We start from the raw sequence: 10,413 nt of genomic DNA on the forward strand, positions 1-10,413 counted from the left end.
TAAATGTAATAAAATGTTCAAGTCGCTATGGAATATATTTTTAAAAGACCAAAAATAAAAGATCTATATATCATGTTCAAGAGTGAAAGTCTCAATATGGTGAAACTATCACTTCTTTCCAAAACACCATAAATTTATGAATTCAGTGCAGCCTCAATCTTAAAGCTCAGTGGGATTTTCCATGGACCTTGGGGAACTTTTTCTAAGATTAATACAGACATTTAAATGTACTCAAATAGCCCAGATGATTTTGAAACAAGAATAAGATGTCATAAAACAATAGTAATTTAAGAAATACTTTGATATTTTTGTGGATTTGTTCAGAAAGCAAATCAACAGATTAGAATCATGTTGGGGAAAAAAGAGCTATCGATTTAGAATTCTATGTCCAGAGAAGTGACCACCCCAGGAATGAAGACACCAAGATCTTCTCACATGGAGGCAAACTAAGAATCTGTCACCAGCAAACTTAAAAGAATGGCTGAAGGAGTTTCTCCCAGCAGAAAAGCCATCGTAATAGAAAGAATCTAGGAACACCAGAAGGGAAAGGAGACAGATGTGATTTAGTCCCATGGGACAATGGCATGTGCAGCGAACAGGGATGTGGTACGTGGCCTGGCCACCACGCCTAGCTGCTCCTTTGGCATGGTGTTCCGGTGCCCATGACATAGAACTCCTTGGATCCACAACTCATGGATGTTTGGCAAGACTCAAAGCGAGGACAAGTGCAGCGTTGTCGCTGGGAAGCAGCTGCCCAGCCTGCGACTCCATTCTAAACCTTCTCTGGAGGAATGAGGAGAAAGCATAGTTGCTATTTCTAGGCTGAGGCCCCACCCATTCCCCCCATCATCTACTTTCTGGCTTCAGAGGATGCTGAGATTTCAGGGGATGGTCAAAGTCTAAGCAAGAAGGTGATGCTCCCCAGGAGGAGGCAGGACACTGGATGGTAATGTGGGTGAGAAATTAACATCTATTGTGACGCCACTGAAATGGCGGGTAATTTGTTACTCTAACTTGAGTTTCCTTTGAGTTGATATCTTTGCATCATTACAGCACATGACTTTTCCATTTAACAACTAATATTTAAATCTCAAATAATTTATATAATTTTCTGAGCATTTAAATGTTTAATAGGCGTCTCTTGATATAATCTATTTTATTTAACTGGATGCATGATTTTTTATGATTATGTTATGTACTTGTGCACAGGCACTGCATTTGATGTGTTCAACATATTTTGCAGTGGATATTGGAGGAACAGTCATATTTCTACAAAAACATTAGAGAACAGTATAGAATATTTGACCTCAGTGTAGAGATGGCATTTTAAAACAAGATACAACAACCAAATGCCACGAAAGGAAGGATAAGTTGGATTACATACAAATTTTTTAAAAGCTTTCATATGCCAAAAGACACCATAAACAAAACTAAAAGGCAAGTTAATAGGCAGAAAATAGACTTTTTCAGCATGTAGGACAGAGAGTGAGTTGATGCCCAAACATATAAAATAGTCACTCCTACAATCAATAACAAAAGCACAGATTGCTCCCCAGAAAAGTGGCTAAGATCACATTCAGGGGCGTTATCCCATGTGGCCAATATACACCTGAATAGATGGTCTCCTTCACCAGGGTGTAAAAAATGCAAATCAAGGCAGCAATGAGATACTAAAAGAATAGAAATGGATTGAGCAAAAAAACGGTAGACCTTCTCTACTAAAACGTAAAGTATTCCGACCCCGTCACCCCAGCAGTATCTACTCTGGAAGATCACTCACACGGGTGGGATGGGAAGTTACTGGATTAAAACAAATGGAGGGAGTGTGTAAGTGAGCACGAGTGCAAGAATATTCCTGGCAGCGGTACTTGTCACAGAGGAAACCTTGGGAGCACAACCTATGTTCACCAGTAGGTAAATGGTTATATCAACCAGAATTATCCATGTATTGAACACTGCGCCTTGGTTACAAAGACTAAGTTAGCGCTACATTTCTGACATACAGATTGTGATATATAGTAAATCTCGTGTATGTAAAAGCATATAAAATTGTGTGTGTGCAGATGCATAGTAAAGGGTGTGGAAGAGTAAGAGAGGTTATCTCGAGAAAAGGAATGGGATGAGCAAAATGGGCAGATAGGATTGAGAGGAAATTTAAATTGCTCTTGAACTTTTGTTTTTATAAGGACAATGAGTTTCGAGATTGGTTAAAACAAAAACAGTTGCATTGGAAAACAGTCTGGGTGTTCCTCAAAAATTTATACATAGAGTCACCACAAGACCCAGCAATTCCACTGCTAGGTATGTACCCGAGACTTGAGAACATATGTCCACGTAAAAATTTGTACACGAATGTTCATAGCAGAATTATTCATAATAGCCCCCAAATGGGAAGCAACCCCAATGCCCATCGGCTGAAGAATTGGTGAACAAAATGTGGTCTGTCCACACAATGGGATATTATTTGATCATAAAAAAGGAATGAAGTACCGATTTATGCTACAATTTGTGTGAACCTTGAAACAAGCTGAAAGAAGCCAGTCGCAAAGGGCCACATACTGTATGATTCTATCCATATAACAGGCCCAGAATAGGCAAATCCATAAAGACAGAAAGTAGGTGCATGGGTGCCAGGGTCTGGGGAGAGGGAGGAATGGGGAGTGATAGCTGAGGGGTATGGGGTTTCTTTTTGGGGGTGAGAAAATTATTCTAAAACCGAATGTTCTAAATGAGAGTTGCACAACTTTGTGAATGTACTTAAAAACCACAGAACTGCATGCTTTAAAGGGATGGATACTGTGGCATGTAAATTATACCTTAATTTTAAGTTATGCAAAAAAAATGCCCCCAAATAGATGAATAAAGATGTGTTGCTAGTGAGAGAAAAAGAGGAAGGCCATATTAGCCGTGGGGGCAGGAAGAGCGAAGAGGAAGTGACATTTAAACTGGTCTCACAGGGTGCAGGGCTATTTTGGGGGGGGAGGGAAATCAGGTACCCTGCACAGTGGGTGCAGCACATGCTAAGAGGGACAGGGCAGGAAATGTTGGAACGATGAGGTCACTGTGGACAGAGCAGAAGGAGCGGGAGGCGACAGAGGAGGCCGGGTGGGGGAAGGTGGCTGGGGCTGGCCGTGGGGTGGTTGCCAGAGGGCTAATCTGTCAGGAGGCCATAGGTCAATTGTCCTGTCCCCTCAGCTAGATGTGCTCTGCCTATAGGGCACCTCAGGGGACAATAGGCCAGGCCGAGTTTCGACTTCCTAGAAGTCTAAGGTTTACAGTCTGTGGAGATAAGAAGTCACTGGACCAAAGCAAACGGAGAGAGTGTGTAATTACTCATTATCGGGAGAAAGGAAAGTAAAAGTGTCACTGAGGACCAGCAGTGTTTGCTGAAGCAGGAAGCCAGCCTGGGCCATGGGGTTTTCCTGAAGACTGCAGAAAAATCCCCTTGTCCAGGTGACTTTCAGATATGGCTTCCTGTTAGCCGACTGGGTGTGGAGAATAACAAGCTTTCTTTTCAGGGTACCAGGTCCACCATGTGCCCTGTCCACCCCTACCCCCAGCCTGTGGCTCTACATGCTGTCTCCAGAGGGACCTCTACCAGCATTATCTCCTGATTAACCCATCCTCACCCCCCCCAGCTCTGCACACAGCAACTTCCCACTGGCTGATAAGCTATGTAGGAAGTTACACTTAGAAGTTCACAGCCAAGGCAGGGAGCATTGGGAAGGGCACGGTGGGGTGAAGAGAGTGAGGTGCTGTCCCACGCTCCTCTGACCTGCACACCAGATCCTGGCCCATTTGCTTGCTCTCCCATCCCTTTCTTTGAAGGAGGAGGTGGGGTCCCCTCATGAGCCTAGAGGTGGTGACCCTGAGCCTCTGGTACAGCAGTCTGACCCTCTCCCACAGCTGTGCGTGGAGTGGGTAGGCCAAGCAAGCAGTGATAGTTCCATTTTGCAGCCAGAAAAACTGAGGTCCAGGTTGTATTTAACTTGTTCAAGGTCACTCAGCAGTCCATGGTGTTGTGGGGACTAGAACCTGACCGCCTGCATCCCAGCCTCAGGCTCTGCTGCCTTGGGCTGTGCTATTTACAGTTTGAGGTCACCTCTCCCCATCTCACCCAGGTTCCCAGCAGAAAGGGGGTCAATTTGGACACACACGGTGATTGTAAGGGAAGGGCTGACAGCGAGAGCCCTCCCCAGTCTCCCTCCCCGGCCCCAGCCTTTTTTCTGGCTTCCTCCCAGGACCCCTCTGACCCCCTCTGCTCCTCTTGGGTCCTGCTGGCTGAAGAGAGGATCAAACATGTTTCACATTTGGGTTCCTCACACATCTCCTCAAAGTGAATGTGGTCCTAGGGTTGACTCCCTGAAGAGCCCCAAGCTTCCTGAAAGGAAGAACCCAAACATTACATTGGAGAGAATAGATAGGCCCTTTCCTTTCCCCCAGTGCCAAGGGCTGGGATCAGAGGGGCTCTGCCACCAGAACTTTACAGAACAGAGCTAAAGCTCAAACCCCAAAATTCTGCCTTTCCACCCAAAAAAGTATTCTACTCCAGGCCTGGAGAAAACACTCCACTTAACACCTCCCCTTTGAGTGGAGTCCTTTGTCATAAGCACACATGAAGTTCTGACACAACTCTCAATGCACACTCTCAGTAAAATTTTTTGATAAAAACACTTTATTTTGTTTAAATTATAAAATGATGCATAATTATTATAAACAAACAAAAAACTAAGACAATATAAGGGCATACAGTGAAAAGTAACGTCCCCTGCCCAACCTCTTCTTTCACCTGTCAAGAAGTAAACGCTGTGGAACTTGCCCCTGTCGTAAACAGTCAAAAAATTGGACAAAATATATGAAACAATGGTTTGCAGACACTGGGCAACACGCATTGCAGGGCAGAAAGGAAGCAAATCTACAACGCCCCAGTTTTCTGCCTGGAGGCAATTTCCAGAATGTGTTGTAGGTAGGGACATCTTCTGTCTCCTCACATGGCCATCCCTCTGTGTGTGTCTGTGTCCTAATTTCCTCACGTTATAAGGACCCAGTCGTATTGGACGAGGGCCCACCCAAGTGACCTCATTTTACCTTACTACTGCTTTTGAGGCTCTAGCCCCAAATATAGTCACACTCTGAAGTATCGGGGGTGAGGAATTCAACATACAAATTTTGGGGGGACAGAATTTAGCCTAGAACAGAAGGCAAACTCTGGGTAGGCATGTATATAGGCAAGCGGGCAGCTGACCCTGCCAGGACAACTCAAACATGTCCAGTGCTGCACCGGGGCGGGGGCTGTGTGAGTGCTCAGAACAGGTGCTCAGACCCAGAGCACTTAGCATCCAGGTGTGGGCCCAGGACCGCATGATGGACCAGAGTCAGTTGGCTCCCTCCGGCAGGGCCTGGCAAGAGGTCGGTCCCTGAGGACGCAGTCCGTACAGGTTCAGCAGTGTGGTGGGGGCTGCTTTCGGGGGCTTCTGAGGAGGGTTTATGCTTATCTCTGGGCCTTCTGCATGCTGAGGCCTTTGCTCAGTGTTCCGATGTCACTGGCCAAGGCATGGGAAACAGAGAGAGGCAGAGTGGGGCAGAAAGGGATGGTACAGGGGCCATTTGCGACAATGTGGTTGGACCTTGAGGGCACCATGCTAAGTGAGATATGTCAGACAGAGAAAGACAAATACAGAATGATCTCACTTACATGTGGAATCTAAGAATACTGAACTCACAGGAACAGAGAGTAGTGTGGTGGTTGCCCAAGGCTGGGGAGGGGGGACATGGGGAGCTGCTGGTCACAGGCTGCACACTGTCAGTTATAAGATGAGTAAGTTCCGGGATGTCATGTGCAGCATGGTGACAGCAGCTAACGATACTGTACTGTGTGCTTGCAAGTTGCTTGGAGAGTAGATCTTTAATGTTGTCATCATAACAACAACAAACAGTAATGATGTAAGGATGTGCTAACCACTCTTGCTATGGTCAACATCTCATAACACATACAGAATCAAATCACCACATTGTATATCTTAACTTTACACAATGTAATTATATCTCAGTAAAGCTGGGGGGGGGGAGGTAGTGCATGTGCGTGCGAGAGATTATGTGAGTGCAAATGTGTGAGTGTATGTGCTCATTGTGTAAATGTGAGTATGCGAGCACATGTGAGTGTGTGAGTGTGTGTGAGGGCAGTGAGTAGGGGTGTATGCATGTGAGCATGCGTGGGTTTTATTCCCGAGTGGCAATCCAGTTTGCACACCTCGTTGATGGGGAAGAGGGTTTGGAAGTCAAGCCATGCGACTTGCAGGGCCTCCGAGGTCCCTCTGACAGCGGGTAGACTCAGAATGGAGAGCCAGCATCCAGCCCCTCCACCTCCTTTTCCTAGAGTGGTGCTCCTTGAAGCAAGCCCCCTGGAAAGCCTGGCCTTTATACAGGGTAGGGTCTGCAATGGTATTTTCTGAAGCCCCCCAGGTAACTCTGATGTATAGCCACCTCCTTGAGGGATCCTCTCCAGGTGTGAGCATCCAGGGCTGCCAGGTGTGATGCTGCCACCAGAGTGGATGAGGAACATAGCTTGGGCATACTTGGCTGGGATGAGGGAGGAGAGTGAGCTCCAGGTGAAAGGGTCTCCCTACTGGGCTTCCGCAGAGATTTTATGTGGTAGCATGAAGCTCCATAACTGTCTGCTGAAAATTGGCATGAATGAATGCAAGGACGGCTGAATGAATGCATGGATGGCTGAATGAATGCACAGATGGCAGGAATAAATGCATGGGTGCCAGGAATGAATGCATGATTAAACGACTGAATAGATATAGTGAATGGGCTCTAATGTCACATACACCCTGGGTCGTGCAGCTCCCCTGTGCTCATTCGTGCACATGCACTCACCTCCTTTGCAGGCACATGCCCTGGAACCATCCTCCACACACTCCTGACCCACAAATCCATGCCCAGCATGTGCCTAGCCTGTTCACACCACACCGTGAAGAACCTGTCACCCTTGCTCTTGAGGGTGGCAGGGTATCAGAAGGGGGCCAGTGAGGTGCCAGATTCCTCCAGGGACGCCGGTCCTTGCCCAGCTGCCCCGAGGCCCAAGCTCACTTCCCAACTCCTGCAGGACACTCTAGGCTTTTTACCCAGGTAGGTAGGTGACCACACCCACGCTTCTGATCCGCTGGGGATCTCTGAGCCCAGAATGACTCTCTAGGACGAGATGCCAGCTGACCTCTTCCCGGTGTCCTCCTACTCCACACTCACCGAAGCTTGGGAACCTGGATCCCTGAAGGCTGGGAACAGGGCAGCAGTCCTTGGTCCCAGCCAGGCCTAGCACCGGGGGCCAGTCACCGACAGCCGAAGGTGGGCAGTGCCATCAGATCGGTCCTACCCTGCTCTATGAACCTGCACGTTGGAACCTGCCCCAGGTAAACTGGACATCTGGCCAGGGCCATCTGTGTGGGGAGAGCTGGCAGGCAGCAGAGAGCATAGCCTTCTTCTCACAGAGACCCTCCTTCCTGCAGCCACCAGCACTGCCCCGTGGGCACCTTCAATGTGCGGTGCTTGTCCCTAGATGAGTGCCTTTCCCACCAAAGGGAATGGGTGGGGAGGGTGGGAAGAGAAACCCATCTCCTCCCAACCTTAGCGGAGGTTGAGGCTGGGGCCAGAGGAGATTGAGGAGGAAGTGCAGGTACCGGGGTAAGTGGCAGCCAGGCCACTGTGTTTTCCTTTCTGTAACTGGGTTTTCTCCACATGCCACATTCTGCAAGGTCAGACTACAGTCAAAGTCCTTTGTATACCTGGCACTCCTCCTTAGCAACCTCTTTCTGGAATAGACAGCCCAGAGCCAGTATGCTAGCCGTGTTGCCAGGAACACCCGCATCTCGGGGCACTCGCCAGCCTTCTTAGGTGCCTGGGTGCCTTCCCAGAGGCTGAAGGGAAGGTGTCTGCTTTCTGTGGTCTGGTTTCTGTGACTCCTGCAACATACCCTATTGGGTGCCTGCTGTTCTTCTCCCCCACCCACCTCATACACACGGGATCACGGGGTCTCTGTCCTTGGGTTACACTTAGTCAGGTGCTCTGGCTACAGGGGAAGTGTCCTCAGGGAGGTGGAGGTCCAGAGCACAGAAGGGTTAAACCCGCAACAAGGGCCTGACTTCTCGGAGCTGAGGCACCCACTGATGCGTTCAATAAAGTTGTCGTTGAAGCCATTGCTAAGGTCAGGGGCTGGGTAGCACAGATGCCAGTGGGAGGCTAGCCTGGGAATGAATGCCATGAGGCAGGACTCCCGGACAGGAGCTGCTCTCAAAGGGCAGGCCGAGGCTGTCAGGCCCAGAAGCAAGGGACTGGCATTGGGGGAGCAGCATGGGGTGGGCTCTGGGCTGGGGTGGCGATGCTGAGCACTCAAGAGCGTGAAGATGAAACGGGAGTGAAGAGGTGCAAGAGAAAGTGGTTCTGATGTCCTGGAGGGAAGTATCCAGAGGAACAATGACTTGGTCAAGGTCGCAAGGTTCGGCAGGGCTCTTGAAACAGTCTGAACGTTCCCTGAGTCCGACAGCCCAGCTAATGGGCTCTGTTCCGCAGTGATAATACAACCGGCATTTTCTGAGCACCTGCCCTGGGCTAGACACTGAGGTAGCTGTGCCCTCACAGTTCCATGATGGACACCTGTTAGTATTAACCCCCTGTTGTAGCTGAAGGTACTGAGGTGCATGGGGAACATGTCCCAGGTCACACAGCTAGAAACGGTGGGTCTGGGTTTGCTAGTCATGTAAATTTGGCCATGTTCCTTAGCCTCTCTGAGGCTGTGTTCTCACATGCTGATAAAGATTACAGCAGGACTTATATCTTGGGGACGTTGGAAGGTCTGCGAGTTAGTCATATGGCTGAAAATTCTAAGAACAGGCATAAGATTGAACCAAACCAGTGTTAGTTATTGTTAGCTATTATGCAGTTCATTTCTGAACCTGCAACACTGACATCACTGAGACCTTAAAATTGAACTTCAAGGAGTCAGTGGCTGCAGATTGAGCAGGAGGAGGCCTTCCTGGAGGCACAGGAGGCTTCCTTGACCAATAGGACTATTTATTTGCGCCTGGAATCACATCCTAGCAAGTCTAGTCGGCTTGGTTAAAATCGACCAATAGAGACTTATATGCTCCCAAGATGGAGTAATAGGGCCTAGACTACCCACCTGGCTGAAACACCTGGGGCGGGGGGTGGGGGAAGGACAAAACATATAAAACAATGTTTTTCAAGATGTTAGACAGCAATGAAAGACAATAATCCCTGGAAATGGAAAGAAAAGACGTGAGCCCTGTAGTGTGGTCAGCTTACTGTCTGGAGTTTCCAGGCCATTATGCAGGAATGGGGATGCACACAGAGCCCAGGGGTCTCCAAAAATTGAGACATCAGAGCAGGAAATCCAGGTGGGCTAGAATCTGTAAGATGCTCAACAACATCAGCCATTGGAGAACTGCAAGTTAAAACCACGAGATGCCACTGCACACCGATTAGAATGTCTAAATTAAAAAGACTTAATACACCTTGTGTGGGTAAGGACATGGGGAATCTAGAACACACATACGCTGCTGGTGGCAGTGGAAGATGGTGTGTCCACTTTGGAAAGCAGTTTGGCAGCTTCTTAAAAAGTTAGACATGCACCTACCATAGGTCCAGCCACTCCAGTCCTAGCTGTTTACTCAAGAGGAGGAAAGCAGATACCCACACCAAGACTTGTTCACAGATGTTCGGAGCAGCTTTATTTGTAAACTGGAAATGATTCAGATGCCATGGACAGCTGAATACATAGACACATGGCGGTTTGTCCATACCTGGGAATGGCCCTGGGCAATAAACTGGAGTTAGCTATTATAAAAGCAACAACACAGATGAATCTCACAATGATTATGGTGAGTGAAAGGAGACGAACAGAAATTTCCAGAAAATGCAGACAAGTCTGAGAGGGGCAGGGAGGAGCAGGAGCAGACTTCGGGGTGTAACTGTTGTGCTCCTGATCTTGCAGTGACAGTTTCAGGGGCACATGGGTATATCAAAATTTGTCAAATTTTACAGTTTAAATGCGTGCAGTTAATTGTATGCCAATTATACCTCAAAGCTGTTTTTAACAATCCAGCAAGGAGTATCCTTCACCTGAGGGGAAGCTACAGGCTGGGGGACAATGAGCCTGCCCAGGGCCATTCCAGCCAGGGGCAGAGGTGTACAGCCCAGCCTCCTGTGCCTCAGCCCAGAATGCCATTCCCTACATTGCACTGCCACCCACTGGCCAAGCAAGGCCTCTGAGTGCAGGGCACACTCTTCAAGGATCTTAGGTGCTGCTGCCCCAACCAGGGCCCTGGAGCAGGAGAAAACTCAGATACCATGAGGGCCCGTGGGCAATGCAGCTGAGGGAGGGTGGCAGCGCCC

The sequence above is a fragment of the Pteropus vampyrus genome, unplaced genomic scaffold, assembly GCF_000151845.1.
Source record: "Pteropus vampyrus isolate Shadow unplaced genomic scaffold, Pvam_2.0 Scaffold461, whole genome shotgun sequence".
NCBI classification, from domain to species: Eukaryota; Metazoa; Chordata; class Mammalia; order Chiroptera; family Pteropodidae; genus Pteropus; species Pteropus vampyrus.